We start from the raw sequence: 22625 nt of genomic DNA, 5'->3' as shown, positions 1-22625 counted from the left end.
TGTGTAAATCTGGCTCCTGGCCTGCGTTCGTGCTAGCTTGGTCCCCCGCCTCTGCTTGTATGAATGAAGATGCCACAGCCTAGTGTCTGTGTGTGCGGCCTTCCCACTGCCGTTCCTGGAGGCAGCTGGCACCCAGGTTGCACCCGAACAGGAGCCAAAGGCAGTCCCGGTTCTAGCTGGTTCCAGTTTTCAGGGACAGCACTGTTTATTTTTCCACAGTCGTTACTGGGTTTTTGTTTTGGTTGTGATCACCTTTATATCCCTCTGAACTAACTCATCCAATCAGAACTGGAGAGAAAAATGATTCAAAAAATCATTTAAAAATACTTACTTTTAAGGTGAATTCATCCAAGTCATCAGATAGGTGCTCACACCCCCACACTCATTCGGCCACAACTGCTGGCTTATGTGTTTGATTTGGTAACAACTATGTGTGAAAACATAAGACCCACCCGCCGACAATTCTTTGTGGATATAAATCTCTAGGCATGTCCCCGGAGTGCACCTTTTTAGCCTGCAAACCCCTGGAATATACATTGAAGTTAAACTGAGTTGAGTAATTATAATGCTATGGCCTATAGCATGAACTGAAGAAAATTCAAGATGCCTGTCATCCTTCTATTACCTCAGGTAAATAACTGATTGACCTTTTTGGGGCTCTGATACTTTACTAATCAGAACCTGAAATCTGTATAACAACACTTCATTTACTTGATAGACAAAAGAACAATTGCACTTGAAGTAATGTGATTTCTAAATAGACACTGCCTGTCAAAAATAAATGCATTAGAAGTAAAATGTAGCTCAAGGAGACAATTAGCAAACAGAGGTGACACCGTAAACAGGTGCACCCATTATTCCCAAAGCTTGTGGCAATATATTCGCGTCTTTTAGAGTGATGGAAGATCATGTGACGGTTTGGTGAATTATCTATCGGTATCATCTGACTGATGAAGCCCGCTGCTGTTGCAGAACATTTAAAAATGCATCTCACAAATTACATGGTAGCTGGGAAAAATGCAGGTTTTTTTTTTTTTTTTTTTTTAAAGAACAATGCTTTTCTAAAGCTATGTGCTAGCATACGTAATTTTTTCTTTGAAAGGATGGAGACCATTTCATTATGCTGGGTATACAGTCGGTTAAGGTTGTGCAAATTCATTACAATGTTTGTTAATGTATAAAACATTTTCCATTCTGGTTTTAGTGACATTGGATTTTTTTTTTTTTTTTTTTATAATGTGCCATTTCTGAAACATCTGCCATCCCCTTGTTACCTGTGGGCAGAGGAGAGAGAATGCACTCTTTCTAAGAATGTTTAGAAAATCTTTTCCAAAATGGAAAGGCTTGGGAGATAAGAGGGAAAGGACAGCTTTTTCTGTGAATGGTTAGGTTGGAATTTTCTGGGATAGGAACTTTGTGCAATAGGCAAAGGGGGGCTGTGAGCAGCTGCTCAATATGCCAGGAGAGGAAAGGCCTGGCTTCCTGGGGGCCTTTCTGTGCCCTGTGTTTGCACACCCTGTACTGAGCACTGCCTGCAGAGTACATGCTTCTGGAATCTCTCCCTGTTTTCTCTCTCTCTCTTTCTTTCTTTTTTTTTGTTGCTAAAGCATAGGAGACGCTGGAGGAACCCATCACTTTGGCAGTTACTATTTCTTCTTGTTGCTATATAATCACAGGAAAACAGTGTGAAATATTTTATGTGACCTCCAAATTCATCTGCCCTTGACTTTTCCCAGCCCTCCTCCAGAATAACCAGTAGCTGGAGCTAAAGCTGATATGGATTTAGGGGTAAAGTTCACCAGGATAGCTGTATTTTGATCACACCCTCTGCCCAGATAGAGAAATGAACAAAACCCCACCATCCCCTCGCCATGTTCCCAGCACCCTCCACGTTCCTGCTAGTTTTTAGCTGGGGAGGTGGCTGAAGTCCATTTTCACACCTCTGTCTGGTCTCTCATACATTACAGCACTTTTTGAAGCATCCAAGTTTCTGTCTTGGAGACTGAAGAAGTGAGAGTCTCCACTTGTGAGAGTAACCACCTCGTGAGGTAGAAATGGTTGGAAGAGCTCCTTGCCCATCTGTCCTAGGAGACAGACTTCAGGAAGCGGTTGTAGGCCTGACTGACCGCTGCTCTTCTCCAGAGACACAAGTCCATGCATTTTGTGAATTAAAATAGCAAGAATAACAACAACCCCTGCACAGAAGTAAGAAATTGGCGGAATGCGGTCTCCAGCCTTTGGGATCCGTTTCGTTGAATGCCAAGAGCACTTCTTGAAGAGCTGCCCAAGCAGCCTCTCTGGGAATTTTTTGGACATCAGCTCATCAGAGAAGTGGCGGCCAGAAGGCTTCTGAAGGATCCCAAATCTCTAAGCACTGGAGAGATTTCCTGATTTGCAGAAGTGGAAATAACTCCAGCTAGGGAAGAGGGGTTCACTGGGCTTCCTCAAAGCTGTTCTTTCCTGTTTTCTCTTTTTTTTTCTCTGTAAATTAATAAATAGGTAATGTTCCTATCCCAGAACTTTGTAAATTATTTTTTGAGCAGTTTTAAGTATCCCAAAAAATTGAGCAGGAAGTACAGAGTTCCCGTGTATCTCCTGCCCCCTCTGCATTAAAAGACATTTTAGTTGTTTCCAGCTTTCCTCGGCTATTAAATTTGTGCTAGTGTGGTACCTTTGTTATGGTTGTTGAACCAATATTGATACATTATTATTAATGAAAGTTCATAGTTTATATTCAGGCTCACTCTTTGTGCTAGACATCTTATGGGTTTTGACAACTGTGTAATGACTTGTATCCATCATTACAGTACCACACAGAGTAGTTTCACGGTCCTAAAACTCCCCCGAGTTCCACTCCCTCTTCCCCTGAACCTCTGGCAACCCCTGGTCTTTTTCCTGTCTCCCTTGTTTAGCCTTTCCCAGAATGTCCTGTATTTGGATTCGTATGACATGTAGTCTTTTAATATTGGCTTCTTTCACTTAGAAATATGCATTTAAATTTTCTCCATGTCTTTTCATAGTTAGACAGCTCATTTCTTTTTATTGCTGAATAATATTCCATTATATGGATGTACCACAATCGAGCTATTCACGTCTTAAAAGACATCTTGGTTGCTTCCAAGTTTGGGCAATTGTGTGATTCACAATCACATTCAATAAACATTCTGCTATAAACATTTATGTGCAGTATTTTTTTTTTTTTTTTTTTTTTTTTTTACTTTTTACTTTTTAAGAGACAGGGTCTTGCTTTGTTGCCCAGGCTGGAGTGCAGCAGCACAATCATAGCTCACTGCAGCCTCGACCTCCCAGGCTGAAGCAATCATCCTGCCTCAGCATCTTGACTGCAGGTGTGCACCACTACACCTGGCTAATTTTAAAATTTTTTGTAGAGACAGGGTCTCACTATGTTGCTGAGAATGGTCTTAAACTCCTAGGATCAAGTGATCCTCCTGCCTCAACCTTGTGAAGTGCTGGTAGTATAGGCATGAACCACTGCACCCGGCCATGCAGATTGTGTGTATGTGTGTGTGTGTGTACCTAAGTTTCAACTCATTTGTATAAACATCAAGGAGCATGATTACTGGAGTGCTTGATAAGACAATATTTAGCCTTGTAAGAGACTGCCAAACTGTCTTCTCACATGGCTTTCCCCAGCAGTGAATGAGAGTTCCTGTTGCTCCATGTCCTCCTCAGCATTTCATGTTGTCGGTGTTTTGAATTTTAGCTGTTGTGATAGGGGTGTAGTGGTATTTCATTTTTGTTTGAATTTGCAAGTCCCTGGTGACACAGGATGCTGAGCATCTTTTCATATGCTTATTTGCTGTCTATATATCTTCTTTGGGGACGTATCTGTTCAGATCTTTTGCCCATTTTTAAATTGGGCTGTTTGTTTCTTACTGTTGAGTTTTAAGAGTTCTGTATAGTTCAGATACCAGTCCTTTATCAGATATGTGTTTTGCAAAGATTTTCTCCAATGTGTAGATTGTCTTTTCATTCTTTCTTAACACCTGGGGAAACTAAGCTGCTTTAGCCAGAGGCTGATATTTTTATGTGGCCAAGCGGCATCTATTTGCATTTGAAACCTGAGGTTTTGAGAAATTTGAAGTCAAAGGTACACATGATGTATGTTCTTAACTATGTTCACAAATATACACATATACATGTACACATGTGTTCGTTAACACATAAATGCATACATATATGTGCAAGAATGGAAAGAAATGCACCAAAATATTCACAGCCATTATATCAGTTAATAGAATTGTGAATTATTATTTTCTTCTTTCTAATATCTTGTATATTCCTAATTTTCTACAAATGAGCATATATAACTTGAATAACCAATTTTAAAAAGTAAAAAGTAATGAGATGAAAGAAAAAGTGACCCCTGTAAAGGAGATACCCAGATAGTTCAGCTAGAAGTGGTGTAACTTTCGTTTCAGCTTCAGAGAAGATCAGTGGGACCAGCGTTTTAAGTGATATCGATGATAATACATGTTCTCTAAAAACCTGCTTCAGAAAACAAGCGAATTTTTAGTATGACCAAATTTGACTGTCAAAATGCCAGATTATTTTGCTAAGCTCAGAATCTGCACTGCACAATAGAAATCTGGTGCAAACCACAAATGCAAGTCATGCATGCATTTTTGAATTTTCTAATAGCCACATTCTATTTTGTTTAATTCAGTGTATCCACAATATTATCATTTCAACACATAAAAAGTATAAAGAATATTAATGAGACATTTTCCATTCTTCCAAATGCAATTTGTATTTTACACTCACAAGCGCGTCTCAATTTGGACTGGCCAGATTTTAAGTGCTCAGTTGTCATGTGTGGCCAGTGGCTACCAGCTTGGTCAGTGCAGTTCTATGTGGTGGCAGGATGTATCTTTTTTCTTTCCAACTTTTATTTGAGGTTCAAGGGGGTACATGGGCTGGCTTGTTACATGGGTAAGTTGTGTGTCACGGAGGTTTGGTGTATAGACCATTTCATCACCCAGGTAATCAGCATGATACCTGCTAGACATCTGAACATTCGAGTGATATTTATCAAGCAGAATATCAGCACAGCAAGCAGCATTACCTGTGGTAGCACAGGTGGAACAGAAAACAACACTCCAGTTTCCAGTTATTTTACATCTCTCCTTCAAGATGCATTACTTCATAGATAACTTGGGATTTGATGATGTTATGAAGTACTTTCTGTAAAGCGATATGTACGTTGAGTTCATGTGGTGATACAATATATTAGAAAGCCTTTATAATTTTCTGGATTTTCCCCCCTGTTTGCATCATTCCATCTCCGGGGGCCAGAATTGTCTTGGTTTTGCTGTCCTGTTGAGTCTTGAGCTGAGTGGGGTCTTCATCCTTGTGGATGGGGTGAGAGATCCAGGGCAAAGACACTGGGTGGAGTGAGGTTCAGGGAGAGCCTGCCAGGCACTGACTACTGGAGAACATGGCCTCTGGGGGATCTGGGGGACTCCATCCTGACTGTGGTTAGGCTCTGGAAATCCACCAGCGTGGCGGCTTGATAACCGGTGCTCCTTGGCCTTGTAGAAAATGCCTGCATCTAGTTTGCACTTCTTACCCTAAGAACACTGACCTACAGGGTGAGTTCTCCTGCCTCACCTTGTCCTGGGTCAGAACCACCCACCTTGGGCTGGGGAGTAGGAATCCAGATGCAGAATGGTGCCAAGCTCTGTGCGTGCTCCCGAGGACACGGCCATGGGGGCTGCTGGCTGTGTCTGACCAGTGGACATCAGGCAGGCTTGACTGCCCTGGAGATGAGGCTCTCTGAGGCTGTGGGGAAGAGGTGCTGTTGCCTTGCGTTGGGGCACAGTGTGTTCGAGTGGCTCTCAGCACGGGTCATGGAATCAGCCTGCTGAGATTCACACCCTGGGTCCCCGTCTCCTGAGCTCTTAACCTCAGACACAGAACTTTGGGGCTAGTGTCTCGGTTTCTCATCAATAAATGATAATGCCCGCCTCATAGGATGGATGCAAGGATGAAGTGAGATTGCGTGTCAATGCTTGGAACTCTGGGCGGCACATGGTAAATGTTAGTTTTCACTCTTACTGAATTCAAGAATGGTTGGTCAATGAACAAAACCCTCAGAAGGGGGGTGTGTGTGTGTGTGTGTGTGTAAATACATTCTGGCTGCTTCCTAGACTACATTTCTTTATTGGCCCAAGTGTTCCTATCTCTTGCACTATCAGCCTGCACTGAATCACCGGCAAGAGTATCTCCCCTCTGCCTTCACTTTCCCTCTCTCCTTTCTTCCTTCTCAGGGCTGTTTTGACTATGAATTAATTGTAGGTTTGGGGACTTGCAAGCAATAATCAAAGCCAATAAACTTCAAAAGGATGGGGAGGACCAGGGCCACCGGGGGAGTGCAGGGAGCCGACTGGAGCTCTTGGTGGCTGTGGGTTGGGGTGGTGGGGGCTTTCTATGTTTCTTCAAAGGGGACACCAAGTGTTTCAGATTGTCACTTAAAAGCTAGATGCAAAACTTTGGAAATCTGGTGAGAGGTGACGGTTTCCAAAACAGCTATTTTTATCTTTTGCCAGCAAGCATGAGCCCAGTGGAACGGAGAGTTAAACTTGGAATTTCTTGGCAAGGGTTAATAATCAATGTAGATCTCCTAACAAAGGAGATGCTGCCTTATTATACTGGGAAAGTTTTTTTTCTTAACTGTCAGTGAAGCAGTACTAATTATTACTCCAGTGTAAATGAGGTCATTTCCTATTAAGAGAACAAAATGCTCAGCCCTGCCTTGCCAATTCATACCAACTATTTTTCACACATACTCAGCTTTTTAGTTTTTTTTAAATTTTGATAAAATCCATTCATTTGTATTAGAAAAGTGTAAACCATCGCCATAATAGTTGCCCGTGATTACCCAGATGAGCTTTTGTAATGTGTGGGTTGTTTGAATACCATGTGTTAGCTATGGAACAATTAGGCAGCTGAATGGATCTTTAAAACAATCAGATACTTTTATCTCACTGAAAAAATACATTCCTTGGATGTGTACTGTTAAACCGTAAATTCCGGGGAACATTAAGCGCACGTCACTGGGAGAACTTTCGGATATATGTTGATCAAGGACACAAAGACATCCAAATATCTTGTCTTCATGTTTTCGTTTCTTTTTTTTATGCAAGCAAAAAGATTTAAGGAATATTGTAGCAAACAAAGGGTAATTGTTTTAGCCCAGATGTTGCTTTTGCACAACAAGCAGGTTACAATGTTCCCACAGAGCTGATGAGCCCAATCAGGGAAATGATTAAAAATTGATTTTGTCCCTGTAATTACAGTATGTAAACTACTTAGCTTGGATTGCAAAGGAAGTGATTTTCTAATTACGTATATACTCTGGTGTCTAATGATTGGTTTTTTGAAGTAATGAAGAGAGAGCACTAACGACTCCTTGGTGTTCTGTTGTTTAAGAAAGACCATCTTTAGAGTAAGCGGCAACAGACAAAGAGTTTAAATTGAATTTTCAACACTGTTGATGTGCACATGGATTTGTTTATTAAAGAGACAGGGGTGTAATTTGATTGGCTCTGAGCATCTTGGCTTTTCTTCATGCTAAAGCATGTAAAAATACATGCACGGGGCAGGCGAGCTGACGAGAGGAAGCCTCTCCACTCCTCTTTTATCATCCCCGAGCCTGGTCCGATATCGTAGGGTCTCAGATTTCTGTCAGCGTCTGATGTCTGTGTATCCTGAAAGCATTTAGATCGAACAGGTATCAAATAGCTTCTCCATCAAAGTTACCTTTGTTTTAAAATGAAAGAAGAGGCATCCTTTGGAAGCGTGTCTGGGCAGCCCTACACGCTCTGTGTTACAATATTTCAGCCGCGTCGTATGATGCTGGGCTCTGCGTCAGGGTGGCAACGGCCGCCCACCTGCAACATGCATGTGAATGCTCACACGTGCACACACAGCACATACCCACGCACACACTCACACAGGTGCTACCGCCTGTGCGCGGAGGCCTGACGCAGTGTGTCCGTTGTGGGACCCTGTGGAGTGGGCTGATGGGTTTTGGGAAAGACCTTGCCATGTTTCTAGTGCTTGTCCTCCTCTTTGAGACACATGTGGCTGTTGTGGCAGGCGCAGGCACCTGCTCTGGTGGAAGTTAGCAGAGGGTGACCATTTCTCCGTCGGCATGTCATGCCCTCTGGGAGGATGGCGGTGGCTTCAGCATGACCCTGACAGCAAGAAACTCGTGGGCGGTGCTGTCTTCAGCAGAACCCACCTCCCACTCTCTCTGGACCCTGTCCTCTCCCACGCAAGCTTCGTGCTGGTGACTTGGGACCCGATGTTTTGAAATGTAGGTTTTATTATTATTCAGATATGGCGCGGCCAACAGGGCGGGAGACAACTGAGATTGAAGGGACAGTTTGTTACTCACAGTTCTCAAGAGGAAGACATGCCATGCCACGCGGGGGCCACATGGGGAAGCACTAGGGTTCCTGAGAGGCAGAAGGTGGGAGGGGAGAGGATGGACAAGAGCCTTTATTGTAGCTTCCCAGGGAAAGGCAAGGCAAGGCAGGGTTGAGAGGATTTGAATTGGCTCGTTTGAGTGGTTTCCACAGTCATGGACCATGGGGGTTGCTTCTAGTTGTCTGGTTTCTGGCCGTGGGCAATTCGGGTAGGAGGATAGTGGCCCCAAGTGGGAGGGCCCTGTGAGAGGCCCATAAAGGTGGTGTTGGCGATGTGGTTTGGACTGGCTGTTTTATGTATAAAAGGAGCTCCCAGGGAGTCATTTACCAACTCTAGAATTGGGCTAGCTCTGGCCAGGACAGTTCTTCTGGGGCCAGCAAGGCCCCAAGATATCAGAGCATCAGAACCTTTTGGTGAACACACCTGAACACCTGGACCCTGGCTTGAGGCTGGTTTGGAGGCTGGTTCCCTGTGCCCCTAGGGTCCCGGTCCAGGTAAGCATGGCTTACTCTGGGCTCTCCTTACTCTTGGTGTTCTCCTTGCAGGTCTCACCACTCTGTCATGGAACACATCCCGAATCTGCCTGCCTTTCCCCTGCCACTGCTGTCTCTCCAGCTCACACCAGATCCTCCCTTACCTGCACACCTGCAGCAGCCTCCCCCGTGGGTCCCCCTGCCTCCTCTCTGGCCCCCTCTTTTCTGTTCCTTCCATAGCAGGCATACAGTGCAAATAGATCATGTTTTTCTCGTGATCTAGGTATGTGGATCCTAAAAAGCCTATCTTCATCCATTCTCTCGCGCACTCTCCATACCCAGGCCGCAGGGAATGTCTTGGTGCTCCTTGAATGCACCGTCTCCGTCCGACCTCAGGGCCTTTGCACTCGCCGTTCGCTCTTGCTGTACCGCTGTTCCCCGCATTCTCGCAGGGCTCACTCCCTTTCTTTATTCTGGTCCCTCGTCAGATGTTGCTTCCTTAGAGAGGCCTTCTCTGATTGTCACGGTCATTTCCTCTAGCTTTATTATCTTCTTAGAGATTGTTATTTTTTGGTATATTTTACTTTTGTCTTTCATTTGAATCTGGTCTTGGAAACATGAGCTCCACGCAGGTGGACACGGTGTTTATCACTGGATCCCCAGAAACAGAACAGAGCCTGACTGCAAGGGCCCTGGATGGGTAATGGTTGAGTGAGTGGCTGATTCTCTGAGGCTCCTCCCTGGGAGCTTTCCATACCAGGACTCCCCACTCCTGTTGGAAACCTGTAGCAACAATGGGTGTGTCATTTGGGGCCATGTTCATCCCCCAGGGTTCTCTGAGAAAGAGTCACTCAATGCTTGGGGCAAAACTTCCAGATCCGGTTGGAGGAGCTGCGGTTTTTTGGTCGGGTCCTTGTTGCTAGTGGAACTTGAGAATATCAAGCTCTGCGCTGGGAGGAGGTCTTAGAAACATGGGAGGGAACTTGCCAGCACCCAGGGGGTGCGCACTGGAGAAGAGGCCCTGTGTACCTTTGGACGCGGAGTCTGCTCTCGATAGAGGGTTCCAAGGCATTGCTTGGGAGTCACTGAACTCAGGTGTCATCTAGGGGGAGACTTAGTTGGGCACCCAGCTGTTTCCCCTCTGGAGGTCTTAACCATGTCCTTCCCTGGGCAGAGGGCCGAAGGAGCCGGGCTGGCTTTCTCTCCAAATCCTCCTTGCCCAACTCTTTTTCTGGAAGGAAAGTAGTTTCCCTGGCTCCCAAATGCCACTCACTCAGATGCCTCTGCAGACAGCCCATGTTCCTGCTGCCGGGCCTCCCAGTGACCCACCTAGGGAAGGGCCATCCTGTGTCTCCCCAGGAATACACTCCACCTCCCGGAGGAGAGAATGGAACATGGGCCAGGAGGGGGAAATTGAAGCAGCCCTCGCACCTTTCCTTCCATCCATCCGCCTTGCCTCCATCCGTCCATCTGCACTTTCATCCTTCCATCTGCCCCTTTTCTTTCATCCTCTCTTCCACTTTCAGGCTCTCTCTTTCCTCTTGCCCTTCTTTCTTTTGTTTTCCCTCCCCTTCCATTTTTACATCCCTCTCCATCCTTCTGTCCTTCTCTCCTCCCTCTCTACATCTTTCCTCCATCCTTCCATTCCCATCCTCCTGTCTGTCCTCCTTCCATCCTTCTGTCTTAACTTCCCTCCTCCCCTCCCTCCCATCCACCCAGGTCCTCCGACAGAGGTGAGGGGCTGGGAGGAGAGTCTGACACCACCGTTTCCCCACATGCCGGACTGTCCTCTGCACGTGCCCGGGGCTTGCTGTGGCCTCAGTGATGATGACGTTCATTGCTGCTCTCATGTCCTCAAATTGTCATGGTGCAGGGTGGAGACAGGTGTGCGGTGCCCGCAGGCACAAAACTCGCTGGCCTGGAGGACCGCTCTTTGTTAAACTCAGGGCCCATCTCAGAGCCACAGTGATGCCAGGGGTACCCCGTCTCTGCTCACCTCTTGACTGGCCAGTCACCCTCTCCCTCAGAGCCCATGGGTCTGAGTCGAGCAGGCTAGGCTTTTGCTCAGGGAGGGTTTCTCTGGCTCCTTCAGAGCTCCTGTGTAGGCAGCTCTGGGAGGATATGGGAGGGAGGAGGGTGCCCCGTCCCCTGTGGGGAGCCTGTGTGGCCTCCCGCTTTGGTGGACAGAGGGGCCCGTGCAGGGCTAGCTTGTAAGTCGGTGTTTGGCGGGGCTCATTCAGTGAACACGGCTGGGCTGCTGGGTGAGTTCCGCCTTCCCTGTGGAATTCACAGGGATGGGAATGTGTGTGCTCAGGGTAGGCCCACTGTGTGCCAAGATGGGTGAGAGCTGCTGACGCACCTTCCACTTCCTTGCTTGATTGGTGCCCATCCATATCTTCCTGTGCTCCCACTTCCCCTTTGAAGTCCCTCTCTCAGAACTTTCCACCCCTCCTCTTGTCTCCCCTTCCTCAGAGAGACCTTGGAAATACCTCTGGCTCTAGGAAGTCTCCCTTTCTTCCTCCTCACTCCCAGCACCCTGCATCCCTGCTGTACTCCGGCCAGGTCCACCCAGGAAGTAGCCATTCAGGCTTCCCTTCCTCAGCTCCTGCAAACCTTCTCACTCCCCTTTCTGGAAGTTGAGGCCACTCTGTTGCACTTCTGTGCCCCTCCTTGGCCTCTAGCCCTGTCTCCACCAGGGCCCTGCCCGTACTTGCTTAAGGGCTTGAGTCAACTCTGCCCCATTCCCAGTGCCCTGCCTTTGATGTGCTCCTTGTCCTGGCAACCGGGACCTTTACACATTGGGTGGTTTCTGCATCCAGTGGGCAGACCTGCTTGGTCCCTGACCTACCCCAGAGGCCCCAGTGCACCACAGGTGCTGGGAAGGGAGTCTCCAAGCCACTGAGTGAACGGGCCTCGTAAGCTCATCCATGTTGCTGGGGAGGGCTGTGTGGGAGCCTTATCTGTGCTTTAAGAGGGAAGCAGGAGCCATCGGTGTACAGTGGGTGGAATTTCAAGCACTGAAACACACCTGTGGAGGTTCCCTTATTTTGATGAGGTGGCGGCTACCCAACCCCTGTTAGTTCATACCATGCTTTCTGCCACCTTTTCAATCTTCCCCCCTCCCACCACTACTCTGAACTGCACCAAACTGGGCTCGTGGGCAGAGTCTACAGGGTGAGGGGAGGCCTCATGTCCAGTCTGCTTCTGGTTATGCCACTGACTGTGTTATCTCTAAATACAAGTCACTTACTTGCACCAAAAGAGCTGTTTCTTTCTTTGAGGAAGACAGAATGACTCTGCTGGTGCTTCCCTTCCTCCCCACCCTGCATCACGAGAGCCTCTGCGGTCGGATGCAGTCACCTTTCCCCGACCCGCAGTGACTGTAACGACATCAGACATCAGGATCCTCCTCCTGTTTAGACTGGATCAGAAAAGGCACAGATGGAACTAACTTGATTTCTTTTCCTAAGGGCCCAGTGAGACTGTACTCATCGGCTGCCCTGCTGGCATGTTGGGCTAACCTTGCTCAGACAGGTCAGACACCTTTGCATAAACCCACTAATCCATCGGGAGAGCATAGCCTCCAATGTAGCTATGAAGCTTGTGCTGGGCCCTTTCATGATTTAGAGCGTAGAACCTGATGGGTTTGTGCCCATCACTGCCCCGGTGCCAACTGCAGGAGATGGTATTCTGATCAATGGCGTGAAGCTGGACAAACCGGTGTGGGATTTCCCCCGATGAAGCCTCTCTGTGTTCTCCTGTCATTGGCATTTACAGGGCTTCTAAGTGAATGGCCCCTGGGGAATAGTCCTAGAATTTTGCAAGTCATGAGCCTAGATATAAAATCTCCCATCTCCTGCAACCCCCTCCCTAAACATAAGGAGGTCTTAGAGCAAAGCAAATAAGTGTTTTCAGAGCCAGCTGGGTGCTGGGGACCTGTTTAGATCAGTGGTAGGACAGAACCTTGGAAAGTGTAACATTGGGCATTTGTTCCTCCTTAGATTTTGGGTGACAGAAGAAAAAAAAAAACAAAACAAAATACAAAAGATCATCTGATTCAGGGTCGAGAGAGAGACAGACAGACAGACACTGAGATGTAATTTCTTTCTTTCCTTGTTGGAGATGGTTGAGATGTCAGCTTTTGCTTTATGTCTCAGGATAGGCAGGTAGAAAGAAGCTGTTTATAGACAGCAGCTTCCCTGTGGTACCCTGAGAAAACACTTTTCAAGCATGCAGTCAGCAAACACCTTTTTGGTTGCCAGAAATCAGCCTTGGAGTTGAGTGAAGTGTTGCAAGCCAGTGGTTCAATCAGTACAAACTTCTTGGGCTGGAGCTGCCACCAGTCCTCCAAATGTATCTTCTGGTTTTTCATGTGCAGAATCAGATTTTTTGAATCCATAGCAAAATTCTACCTCTGTGATCAGAATTTACAACTTCACTTTCAGTAAAATATAATTTATTAAGGGAACTTATGTTTGCCCCGTAACATCCCTTCTGTGACATGGCAAAACAAATGAGAATCCGAATTGCACTGGGTGAGGAGTGGGCTAGAGATCACAGGCTAGGGGCTGGCCTTCCTTGATTACCCCCTATCCAGCAGCTCTGCAGCCATCATAGATGAACATCCCAGCTTTCCTTCTTGGCCTTTATCACCTCTGAGCATGCCATAGGAGGTGAGATCACCCATGTGGGACTTATTTCAGTGATAACACAGAATGAAGTAGTAGAAAATCTCACTGGCCGCTGCTTTCCTGGTCTGGGTTTTGGGGAGAGGACTTTGATGCCAAACACATCTCTAAGCCTCTGTCAGTGGCAGATTCCCATTCTGTATCCATTGGCTACCAAACAGGCTTGGCCAGTTGAAATTTGGGTAGAATTTTGGTCTACTGTAAAGGGCTCCACAAATCAGGGAAAAAGCAAGAACCCTTGGGTACTTCCTCACTTTGAGAATTCTAAAGAAGAGAGACAGCAAGAGAGAGAGAGAGAGAGAAAGAGAGAGAAAGAGGAGAGAGATAGAGATAGATAGAGAGAGAGAGAGAGAGAGAGAGAAAGAGAGAGAGAGAGAGAGCCCTTATAATATTAGCTCGTATTTTTTCTTCTGTCCCATACAGAGAAGATAAGAGATGGTTAGAAGTTCTTTTTGTGCAGGTGGCGATTTCCCACTGAAAACAAGCTGAGGAAATTTGGTTCGTTGCAGCAAAGGTCACATAGTTCCCATTTTTTAAATTGCTCAAAGAATTGGGGGCAGTGGGGGCTATTCGAGGTTTTTAGGCTCTCAACTAACCCAGCAAATCGTTACTTTGGATGAATGCTGTTTATGTGACTTACTGAAGTCGACATGTGTGCCATTTACAGTTTCTAACAGGTCTTATTTTTGCAGTTCCTGACCACCACGGCTTTAAGAATATCCTTCAACCAGGAGGGAGATCCATTGCTTTAAGACTTGCCTGGTAAGGACCATCGATTTGTAGTTTGTTGAACTGGTGTCTGTCTGTGAGTTTGTGGGGAAGTCCAGGCTGCCTTCTCTGGGCTGCTGATCCCTGTGTAGAGCTATGGAGAAACTTTCAGAGTCACAGGTGTCTGGGAGGTAGCATGGGTTCCATATCTTGTGGGTGGGGTGAACGTGCAATGTGGAGACATGTTCTTGAGTCTCCGAACAGGTTCCCCGGATGAGGCAAAGCCCAACAAGGGTGACTTCTTTCTCTCTTGCATGACACCCTGAGTCCCTGTCTGCCAGCCAGCAGCCTGGAACCAGGGCTGAGAGCTGGAGGGGCTTTTGCTAAAGGCCAAGTGACCTCGTCCAAGTGCCACCTGCTGTAGGGCTCCTCATCACTCACTGGGTGACTCAGCGGCTTGGCCCAGTCTTGGATGAATCCTGTCCCAAAGCAGCTCCGTGTTTGTCACCTCAGTCAGACTCCAGATCACAGACTCCTGGACGGGAGTGTATTTCCGGCGCATGAGCTGGTACAAACTTAAAATACAAAAGAAAGAGCGACATGTGTATTTGATATCTTTGGTGGCCTCATCTTAGGCTGCCCTGATATCTCTGTAAACTCACCCTCAGATGTAATTAGCCAAGCCCACCTTCTCCTGACCACACATCTCAGAGGTCACTACATAAACCAGGGAAATGGATAGCAGAATTATGCATTCAGGAATTAATTTTATATTGTACTGAATATATATATCTATATATTTTATTGTGACTTTATCTTGCTGGAAAAGTGCTTACTTCTGATTTTGTGGATATTCCTGACCGTGGATTACTTTTATTTTGGTTTTTACACAACAGTTGTATTAGAAATTTGCTGTTTTATTCTTACCTTCTTAGTAAAAATCCTTTTATCACACAATGGGTAATTTATATCCATTACCAGGCCTTTCAATCCTTTTCAGTGGGGCTGTCAGTGCCGTTGGCACAGTAATGATTAATGTGATCTAATAATAGTGTACCATTATATTACCTTAGTAAAACATGTACCAACACCCTATTCCGATCTACCAAATTCATAGCTTCCTATAATATTTTTGTTGAAAGACAGGATTACTATTTTTCAAAGCTGATTTTTTCCCCTTTAACATATTTAATGAAATTCACAATTCTTTGCCTTAGTAATCCTGTGCATGTGACTGCGCTTGATGGGTGAATTCCACATCGGTAGGCCCTGTTGTGATTTGTCAGGAGAGAGGTCCAACCATCCCAGTGATCTGTCAGAGAGATTATTTTGTTTTTGTTGGGCCTGGGTTGTTTTGCCTTGAAGAAAAAGAAAAAAAATGTTCGGGTTTCCAGCCCCTTCTGATGCGTAATAAGGAAGGTGTGTTTTAGATTGAAAGGCAAAGGAGGAAGTGATTTGGTTTTTCCTCCCCTCTGTCACCTGCCTCTGTGTGCTGGTGAATCAGAGGTATAGCTGAGCCAGTGGAAGTAGCTTTAAGCCGCTTCCCCAGAAATGCCCCTCTCTGACCCATCCGCTCCTCTCGCTGTGGCCCAGCCTCTCTGGGTCTGACACAGGGTCTTTCACCTTTGGCATTATTGAAATTTTGGGCTGGATGGTGATTTGTTGCAGGGCCCTCCCGTGCACTGTAGAATGTTTTGCAGCATCCCTGGTCTCTGCCCACTAGATGCTGGTAGCATGCCCCCACCAACACTTCCTCCATTGTGACAATGAAAATAGCTCCAGATATCGCCATATGTCCCCTGGGGGGCCCCAATCAGCTCTTGTTGGTCTAACCTAGTAGGAACAAAAGCAGATATTTTTAGTGTGGGGGGGAATTCCTGTTGGAGTTCCAGAGTTCCATGGTGCTTCTTCAGATGTCTTCGGCTTTGGGGGAGAAGATGTGCCGGTGAAGATGGCGCAGGGCATCCTTTCCTTGGCTGAAATACAGCCCTCTTCCTCCTCTCTCCCTCCTCCTCTGTCAGGAGCCTGGCCCGAGCCAGGGCCTGAATCTTAGCGTCTTCCACTTAAATCCCATTATAATCACGCTCATGATTGATAACATTCCACCTTTTCAAAGGGCTTTAAAATCTGTGTCAACCAAGGATGACATTATTGTAGTGCGGGCGAGATGTATTCAAACAATTACACACTCAAATCAAAGTGGGAAGGTTTGTCCTTCTATCTCAGTGCCTTTGTGTGATGTGGCTTCAGCCAGCACCGCAGTCCTCACAGCCCCGGAGACCTTCAACAGAAAAACAAATGGGAAGAAACAGGTTTTGCCCTTGGTACCACTCAGCTTGGAAGGCAGCTTGGGTGTTTGGGCTCCTTGGGGCTAGAGGCTGGGGGAGCAAGGAGAGATTGTTAAGCATAGGAGAGAGAGAGACAGACAGAGAGAGAGAGAGAGACGGAGAGACATAGACAGGGAGAGATAAAGAGAGAGACTGAGAGAGACAGAAAGACAGACACACACACACACACACACACAGAGAGAGAGAGAAGGAGAGAGACAGAGAGAGAGAAATCCTTGTTTTGATTTGGAACAAAAACTACTGCTCCAACAAGGCAATCAACTGAAATCAGGAAAAGTATTTTGAATACAAAATTTATATTGAAATACTTGAATCTTGATACATGTGCACCCACATACATGTATATATTTAAATCAAGGATATAGACAATGAGAAATAAAGCTTCTGTCATAAAAATATTGCGTGCAATATTTGCCCTTAGATAATTCTGCCACGTTGGAATACAGTTTTGTACTGTTAACATTTCCATACGTGACACTCTTGTTTGTTTTTACAACTGATCCTTGATGATAGCAGCGAATGAGGAAATGGCTCTGATTTACCTTTGTGTTAGGAAGATTTGGAATCCATTGTGTTGTTTGGTGCAGGAAGCATTTTACTGACCTACTCCTTTACTGGTTTCTGGTCTGTCTCTCCTACTGTGATGTAAGAGTGGTGAGGGTAGGGGCTTATGTGTTTTGTTCCTTGTGGTTTCCTTAGTTCCTAAAATGGTGCCTGATGGACAATAGCTTCTCATTAAAGCTTTGGTGACTAGATGGATGGATGGGAGGATGGATACATAGATGGGTGGATGGATGGATAGATGGGTGGATGGGTGGGAGGGTAGGGTGATGGATGGATGGATTGATGAATGGATGGCTGGATGGATGAGTGGATGGGTGGGTGGGTAGGTGGGTAGATGGATGGGTGAATGGGTGAACGAATGGATACGTAAATAAATGGATAGATGAATGGATGAATGGATAGATGAATAGACGGATGGGTGGATAAATGGGTGGATTGATGGAGGATGGATAGGTGGATAGATCGGTGGATGGATGAATGGATGGGTGGGTGGGTGGATGGGTAGATAGATGAGTGGGTAGATGGATAGATGGATGGATGGATGAATGGACAGATGGACGGATGAATGGATGAGTGGATGGATGGATGGATGGATGGATGGATGGATGGGTGGATGGATGGGTGGTTGGGTGGCTGGATGGGTGGGTGGATGGATGGATGGATGGATGGATGGATGGATGGATGGGTGGGTGGATGGATGGATGAGTGGGTGGATGAATGGGTGGGTGGGTGGATGGATGGATGGGTGGATGGATGGATGGTGGATGGATGAGTGGGTGGATGGATGGATGGGTGGATGGGTGGATGGATGGATGGTGGATGGATGAATGGATGAATGGGTGGACGGGTGGGTCTCTATCTCAAGCCCTAACATGTACCTTAGAATATTGGGCTCATTGATCTAAACGAATTCTCACTTTTACCATCTATTCACTCGTTGGTCTCCCAAGCATTTTTTGAAAGCTTTATTTTCAAAATCTAATGATCACTTATAACAAGGCATTTTCTTTTAGTCTAGTTTTTCAAAATGGAAAAATATATCTAGGACTGTGCAAGGCAACCTCTGTGAACTGAAAACCACCTGTTATAAAAATGTCTTTAAAAATCCACAAGGGCACATACACAGATGACTGGGACTGAAGGCATGGAGGTCATGTAGGTGAAGATGGTCTCTTTTCATGTAGGATGTGGATGAGGGATTTATGAGGCTAAAAGGACTTCCTACCCACGTGACTGGATGTCTGTCTCCTAGGCAAACCTCTGCGATCTGCACTGTATTCCATGTTCTTCTGGAGATTCTCGTATGTACTCTTCAGACCTGCCATGCGTTGGTCTCTGTGGGGCTTGCCACTGCTCATTCCTGTGAGGTCAGCTGTCTTGAGGAGATAGGCTGAGGCTCTGGGTAGTGGGATTCCCAAGTTCTGGCATGGTATGTGCAACGTACCCATCTATTGGAAAACTTATTCTTGGTGATGAGAGTGGTCCAAGTTACCTCACCCTTGACTTTTAAATTATTGTACCATGGACATTAAAGCAGTACCAGTGAGAATGTACTAAAGAAGAAAGATAAATGACCTCTATGTCTGACAGTGTGTTGCAAAGGTATAGGCTTTGGAAGCAGGTTGGAACCCTGGCTCCACAATTCAATAGCTGTCTGATCCAGTGTCAAGGGACTTGCACTTTAGTTTTCTCATCTGTAAATTGGGAACAATCTGGTAGATTATACTGTGTGATCCACTTAAAACACTGCCTCGTTCAAAGTAGGCATTTAATACAAGCATGGCACTGTTATTATTTTCATTTCCTCTCTTCCATCATCTTTCCCCCTTTCTCCATCTTTATTCAAGATTAATGAAAATATAGGACATTTTCAGATAATTAGGCTTTTCCTCTCAGTCTCATACCAGTGCTAGGAACCCCAAGATGTTGCCAGGCATGTGGTCTTTCCAGCATCCCTTGAGTCCTTGGTTGGCAAGTTCAGAGAACGTCAGAAAGGGTGGTGAGTCTCCTAAACCAGCTTCTCCATCCCATTCCTTTGTGAAGGAATGTGTGGCCATCCAGGGGAAGTCGGCCTGTGCACATGTGCAGGAAAGCACAGGGGCCCCTGTGGTGGTCCGGCCACTCGGGCACTCGTGTGGCTCATACGTGGAGGTACACCCTCCTTGGAGTACCTAGAGTAGTCAAATTCACAGAGACAGACAGGTGCATAGCAGATGCCAGGACCTGGAATGGGTAGGGAGAATGGGGAGTTATTTAATGGGTCTAGAGTTTCAGTTTCAAAATGTTCTAGAGACGGGAGGTGGTGACAGTTGCACAGTGATGTAACTATTTAATGCCACTGAACTCTAAAATGGTCAAGATAGTTAAGTTTTATATTATGTGTATTTTATTGCTATTGTTTTAAATTCTTAAATGTAAAAAAACACACACACACACAGGCAGTGTGCTGGATGTGAGTCACAGGCTGTAGCTTACCCTTGGCATAGGGGCAGAAGAGCAACAAACACCCCTAAAAAATGAGCAGGATAGGCATTGGGGAGCCTATGAGAAAAGAGGGCTCAGAGGTGACTGAAGAAAATTCTAAGATTCACTCACAAAAGTATTTACCAGGCACCTACTCTGGAGTCAATAATCATAGACACAGATATAAAGGGAGAAGCACCCCTGGACCTCATGAGCCAACCCTTGGATCCCACGTGTGGCCATCCAGGGGAAGTCGGCCTGTGCACATGTGCAGGAAAGCACAGGGGCCCCTGTGGTGGTCCGGCCACTCGGGCACTCGTGTGGCTCATATGTGGAGGTACACCCTCCTTGGAGTGGTCAGTGATCTTGTCAGGGACAGAAAAGTTCAATGACTACAAGGGTGAGTTTAATTATATGTTGTCGCTGACTAGCAGTGGTTACGATGGTACAATTACACATGTAATTTATCAGCAAGATACTTGCATACATAATAAACCAAAAGCAAAACATTAAATTTCAGTGGAAGCTAAAAATATAAAACCGGGCCATGGTGCAAAACGGTCTCACTTGTGAAGGGGTGGAGGAGAAAAACCACAGGCCTCCCTTCCCTTTTAAGGGCTGGCTGTCCCCACCCACCCGCCGTGACCACGTGGCATCCATCCATTATATATGGAACCATATAGTATTTGTCATTTTATGACTGCTTATCTTGCTTAGTAGAATGTCCTCAAGGTTCATCCATATTGTGACCTGTGACAGAATTTCCTTGCCTTTTAAAGCTGAAAAAGATTCCACTATACAGTATGTATATACCACATTTTATTTTATTTTTTGTTTGCTTTTCTTTTATTTTGAGACAGGATCTTACTTTTGTCCCCCAGGCTGGAGTGCAGTGGCACGATCATAGCTCACTGTAGCGCCATACTCCTGGGCTAAAGCGATTTTCCTGCCTCAGCCACTTGAGTAACTGGGACTACATGTGTGCACCACCACTAATTTTTAATTTTTTTTTTGTAGATATGGGGTCTTGCTGTGTTGCCCAGGCTGCTCTTGAACTTCTGGGCTTGAATCATCTGCCAGCCTAAGCCTCCCAAAGTGCTGGGATTATAGGCATGAGCCACTGCACCCGGCCCCCTATGTTGTTTATCCACTCACCCATCAATAGACACTTGGGCTGCCTCCACCTCATGGCTATTGTAAATAATACTGCTGTAAGTGTGGGTTTACATGTTTCTTTTTTTAAAAACTTTTACTTTAAGTTCTGGGATACGTGTGCAGAATATGCCGGTTTGTTACATAGGTATACATGTGCCATGGTGGTTTGCTGCACCTATCAACACATCATCTAGGTTTTAAGCCCTGCATGTATTACGTGTTTGTCCTAATGCTCTCCCTCCCTTTGCCCGCTACCCACCAACAGGCCCTGGTGTATTATGTCCCACTCCCTGTGTCCATGTATTCTCATTGTTCAACTCCCACTTATGAGTGAGAACATGCACTGTTTGGTTTTCTGTTCCTGTATTAGTTTGCTGAGAATGATGGTTTCCAGCTTCCCTGCAAAGGACATGAACTCATCCTTTTTTATGGCTGCATAGTATTCCATGGTGTATATGTGCCACATTTTCTTTATCCAGTCTATCATTGATGGGCATTTGGGTTGGTTCCAAGTCTTTACTTTGTAAATAGTGCTGCAACAAATATACATGTGCATGTGTCTTTATAGTAGAATGATTTATAATCCTTTGGGTATATACCCAGTAACGGGATTGCTGGATTAAATGGTATTTCTGGTTCTAGATCCTTGAGGAATCACCACACTGTCTTCCACAATGGTTGAACTAATTTACACTCCCACCAACAGTGTGAAAGCATTCCTGTTTCTCCACATCCTCCCCAGCATCTGTTGTTTCCAGACTTTTTAATGATCGCCATTCAAACTGGCGAGAGATGGTATCTCATTGTGGTTTCTATTTGCATTTGTCTAATGACCAGTGATGCTGAGCTTTTTTTCATATGCTTGTTGCCTGCATAAATGTCTTCTTTTGAGAAGTGTCTGTTCATATCCTTCACCCACCTTTTGCTGGGGTTGTTTGTTATTTTTCTTGTAAATTGGTTTGTGTTTATATGTTTCTTCAAGACCCTGCACTTAATTCTTTTGCGTGGAATTGCGGGATCTATGGTAATTCTATGTTTAATTTTTTGCGGAACTGCCATACTGTTTTCCCTAGTGGCTGCACCATTTGGCATTTCCGCCAGCAGTGTGCCAGGTCTCCATTTCCTCCACACCCTTGTCAGCACTTACTATTTTCTGTTTTTATGCTAGCAGCCGTCTTCATGGGTGTGCAGTGGTTCTTAGTATGGGTCTGCCTGTTCTCATATGGCCTATGAGCTAAGAATGGCTTTTCCATTTTTATATGATTGAAAAAAGTCAAAAGAAAAATAATGTTTCATGACACTGGAACATTGTATGAAATTTAAATCTCAGGGCCCATAAATAAAGTTTTATTGGCATGCAGACACTCCTATTTGTTTGTATGTTGTCTGTGGCTGCATTTATGCTACAAAGGCAGAGTTGGGTAGTTGAGACAGAGACTGTGTGACCCACAAAGCCTAAAATAGTTACCACTTGGCACTTTATGGGAAACCTTTGCCAATCCTGTCCTGTGATAAGTGCTGTATGCTTTCTCTGTTTAACCTCCTCTCTAATCCATTTTGCAGACACAGAAACTGAGGCTCAGCAAAGATAAGTAACTTGTACAAGTCACACATTACCTAAACAGGGCACACGTGCCTGTCCATGTGACTCCAAATCTTGCATTCCTCACTACCATATTAAATGAACAAAATCATTTGAAGATTGCTCTTTCTAGAGAACTGTTTTTTTTCTCTTTTTCTTGCTTTTTTTTTTTTTTTTTTTTTTTTGAGAC

The 22625-nt window shown here is 45.5% G+C and overlaps 1 protein-coding gene across 2 annotated transcripts in view; it reads left to right on the top strand.

Annotated features, from left to right (window-relative positions):
• The window catches only part of ZNF536 (zinc finger protein 536), a 488284-nt gene that overhangs the window by 44148 nt on the left and 421511 nt on the right, over positions 1-22625 (top strand). For both annotated transcript variants that reach the window (XM_031934852.1, XM_031934851.1), the window contains exon 2: positions 14308-14377. The gene's annotated coding sequence lies outside the window, so the exon portion shown is untranslated. The remainder of the gene's footprint in view (positions 1-14307; positions 14378-22625) is intronic.

Source organism: Piliocolobus tephrosceles, chromosome 21 (genome assembly GCF_002776525.5).
Source record: "Piliocolobus tephrosceles isolate RC106 chromosome 21, ASM277652v3, whole genome shotgun sequence".
NCBI classification, from domain to species: Eukaryota; Metazoa; Chordata; class Mammalia; order Primates; family Cercopithecidae; genus Piliocolobus; species Piliocolobus tephrosceles.
Note: the sequence above shows the minus strand (reverse complement) of the source record. Positions and strands in the feature narration are given on the sequence as shown.